General features: G+C 40.1%; 1 pseudogene; it reads right to left on the minus strand.

Moving 5' to 3' along the window:
• Positions 1-3,955: 3,955 nt before the first annotated feature.
• Positions 3,956-4,052, minus strand: LOC140625927 (U6 spliceosomal RNA; annotated as a pseudogene).
• Between the last annotated feature and the right edge of the window lie 319 nt (positions 4,053-4,371).

Here is a 4,371-nt window from a genome sequence, read left to right on the forward strand (position 1 = left end):
CCTTTGAGTGGAAACAGAGGGATGTTGATGAGTTTTTCTGACTCTGCTGAAGACAGAACAGAATAGTTTATGCTACAGCATGCAAGGGTTCGGCTGACTATGAAGAAAGAATTTCCCGATAGAATACTAAATATCAGGCAGCTTGGATTGGTTTTACACATTTCTATCATTTAAATGGGAACTCCGAAACTACACTGAGCCAACCTCTTTCACTTACTAGCCAGGATAACTTGGAAAAGGTACATCATTTCATTGAAGGTCTGTTTTCTTACTCACAAAATGGGTTTTACTTTTTACCTCATACTGTTACAAGAGATTCAATCTAAAGCATATAGCGTAGTTCCTGACACATCATAAGCACTCCAAAAATAGCATTAATAATAAAAATGAGAGCAAATATTTATTAGTTATTTGCTACATACCAGACACCAGTCTAAACACTTTATGGGGTATTTCATTTTGGTTTTACAATAATCATGTAAAGTAGGTGCTTTTATTTCCATTTCATAGGTGAGAAAACTGAGGCACAGAGAGATGAAGTAACTAGCCCTGAATCGTAGAGCTAGTAAGTGACAAAGCTCTAATACAAACCCAGGCAGTCGGGCTCCAGAGCCTGTGCTTCTAATCACCGTATTTGCAACCTCTAAAAAATTCATAGTCTAGTGTCCCCAGCCTTCCTTCATCCTTCTATTATTTTTTCTTCCATATTTTGAATGGTTTTATTTACTAAAATACTGTAAAGATAAGGAATATTTCATTTTTTAATTGTTATTCATCAAAGAAACATGTCACAGAGCTCCTGATCATGATGAGGTAACAGCATTATCTGAACTGACATAATTCTTGTCAAAGGCAAAGCAACTTGACGATTTTGGTTGGCTCATGAAGCTTTTTGATTGCACAGTTTGCACAAGGCTTTCTGAAATACCTATAATAATTAATTGGCTCTCTTTCTCCAAATATTAAGTTCATAGAAGTTAATATTCTGTGGTGAACCATCTCTGATGCTAATATATGAATCCCTCTACTGAAACGCCACTTTAGGTATATAGGTTTTCCCCCCACAGATGATTCCTGCATATGGTTATATGTATTATCTGTAGACAGATGTGCTACATTAGCAATTCTCAAACAGTGTGCTCAGGAGTTTTGGATAAGTGTATTTAAGGTCTAGAATGTATTTCAAAAATATCAATTCTCATTCAGTTATTGAATATCAAAAGTGTTTAAGTAGGAGTCAAAATGTTGAATCCTGGTTGTAGGTACGTAGTAAAAGGCTATCTGCTGCTGGAAGCTAAGGTAGAATTAAGAGGTGAAGATCTGGAGCTACAACTGTCCACTGTGTGTGTGAGTGTGTGTGTGTGTGTGGGGGGTGCACACACACGTGAGTGCACAAGGGACAATTTTGGGGAGAAACAAGCAATGATGTGCTAGTAAACCACTTTTTTGGGGAAAAGAGGCCCTAGTTGGTAGCATCTGCCAATTTCCGTGTTGTAAATACTCCTACCGCAGCCAGTTTCAAGCTATCAACATCTCAACTGCGTTATATATTTATTTTTATTTTTAATATATTTCAAGTTTAACAATTGAGTTTCTCAAGCCAGGATGATCCTGTTCCAGCAAACTTATTTATCACCATTCTCAGGGTAGAGCCTGGAGATACTATTATTGAGAATGGGTGTCTGACAACTCAGGTGAAGGAAAACAGTCAAGAAAACATAATTTCTAAGATGAAGTCTAAGACTGAAGAATTACAACCAGAAATGATTCTGAGCCAGGGAGGCCACAATGAGGAGAAATTTTGGAAGATAGCGATCTAGTTTCCAAACTGAGAATGAAGGCCTTGGATACAGGGGCATATCCCACACAGGAGGACTGATTAGACGGGAAGGAGAAGAGGAAGATGCTGTAGTTTAGGCAGGGTAAGGATCTGCTTGCCTCAGACCAGATGTGCGTTCCTGTCTGACATGGTGATTGTCATCACCCTTTCCCACATTTGCCTCTTGTGCAATATGTTCATCTTCTTCTCCCTGAGGAAACTTCAAGCATCTTTGGCAATACTGGAAAATACTGCTCACCAGGAATTCATAGACAGGAAGTCCAAGCATGGTGTCAACAGCATGGAAGGCCAATTAGGACTAATCGAGTAATTTCAGCAATTATATATATAGCAAGAGAAACAGACAAAATTTGGAGACCCAGGTGGGTAATCAGCAGGCAGTCAGATTTATAGAAGTCCATCAGCAGATATTAGGATCAGGGAGATAGGATAGGACACTGGACCAGGGAAAGAGGGGAATATAATGTGAATGGCAAAAGTTCCTAAGCTGAGCGATTTTGTCAGAGACTTCTGATTGTGTATCCAAAATCCATTCTCTCCGTCTTACTTAGAATCTTTGTTTTATTTGGTTTGCACAGCAAGGTTTGGCCGTGTAACTAATTTCTAGCCAATGAAATATAAGCAGCAGTTGCTAGGTAAAACTCTCTGGAAGGTTCTGTAAAAAGAGGAGGAAAAGTTGCCATGTGCCCCCCCCCCTACTCCCTCTCCCGTTATCTCTTTCTCCTGCTATTTCCTTGAAAGACAACAGAGATGGCCAGCGCTTCAACAGACAATGGGGGCCCCGAGGCAACCTTGAAAATAGAAACAGGGCTAAGAATGTTGTTTTAGAAAGAAAGACAGAATCTTGGTCCCTGAGCATTGAAGAACCATTACAGCATTCCTGGGGTGTCTACCTCTGGATGTTATTTACCTGAAAGAAAAATAAACTTTTATCTTGTTTAAGCCACTGTTATTTACTACTTTGGTACCAACTGAAATTCTTGTCTGATATAACCAGCCAACAAGCCAGGTGCTAAGGAATAGGAAAGCAGCAGAGATGGGGATTTTGTTTCAAGAGTTCTAGTACAAGGTGGAGAAGAAGGAAGAGGCACAGTTACCAGGACTATGAGATAAGATAAAAGGGAAACTGGCAACACTATTTGAAGCCTACTTCTCTGAAGAAGCTACTTCAATCCAGATTCTGAAGTCTCCCATCCAACGTTGCCTTTTGCCAATAAGCCACAGGCAGGATAGCAGATGGTCTAGAGGTGGCAGTCAAGTGCTGGGTGGCTGTGGACAGAGAAGGGCCATCTCAGGCTAGTAATGACCAGGTAGGTCATTACTCTAAAGAGTAACTGCATTGGTAGTGAAGATTTCAGAGAATGTAGAAGATATCAAGACCTACGAGGACTTCATGAGATGCTATAGTTCTCGTCTGGATGAACAATCTACATTTGGCTTCCCACAGTCTGGTGATGAAACTCTGCAGGCTACCCCTGATCTGATACTACAATCCCCACTCACCAGCTCACCCCCACTCTGGTCAGGACCAGACTTCAAGATGCCTGAAGATGGTGAGGAGAGCTTCAGGGAGTAGAGATGCACTTGAAGGAGAGAGATGGATCTAGAAGGAAATAACGATTCGAATGGAGAGCTTGAGCGAAGGAGAAAAAAAGAATAACGAAGTGGTGCCTGCCATGAATTCTGATCAAAATTAGGAGAATAGGATTATGTTTATTTGGGGAAATAAGAGAACAAAGCAGTAAAAACTAGACCCAGACATTATCTTTTTGGTGCTCCAGTACACAACAGTGTCCTATTGGGTGATTTCTCCAAATAAATACATTTGCTTGATGTATCCCAACTCCAGTATCTATGCCTTCAGCTCATACCTTGTCCTTGGCTCTGGACTTCTAGATCCTAAATCTGTATCATAGATCCCACACACAGCTCAGACCCCACAAGTTCAAAATGAGAACTTGCCAACAACTCTGAAAGCCTTTGGATTATAGGGGTTACATCTCAGACCTTTTCTTGTACCTTCAGTGCATGGAAACATTCAGCAAATATTGTCAAATGACAACATGGTTGGATATTTCCAACAAACATATTTAAATGTCCCTTGTGTACATATTTATAAATATGGAATGCTTCACAAATTTGTGTGTCATCATTGTGCGGGGACCACACCGTATCATTCCAATTTTAGTGTATGTGCTCCTGAAACAAGCACTAAGTCTTTATTTATTTAACACTTTACTGAAATATAATTGGCATACAAAGAATTGTACACATTTGAATTGTACAATTTGATGTTTTGACATATATACGCCTGTTGAATGTTCACTACAACCAAGATGGGGAACAGAGTCATATCCCCAAAAGTTGCCTCTTTGTGCCCCTTTGTGATTCATCCCTCACGTCCTCCCTACCCTCTATCTTCTCCATCCCTGCCACCACCAATCAACCACTGATCCAATTTCTGTCACTATAGCCTGGTTCCCATCTTCTATAATTTTCTATAAATGAACTCCTATATTATATACTCTCCT

The sequence above is a fragment of the Canis lupus genome, chromosome 36 (genome assembly GCF_048164855.1).
Source record: "Canis lupus baileyi chromosome 36, mCanLup2.hap1, whole genome shotgun sequence".
Lineage (NCBI taxonomy): Eukaryota > Metazoa > Chordata > Mammalia > Carnivora > Canidae > Canis > Canis lupus.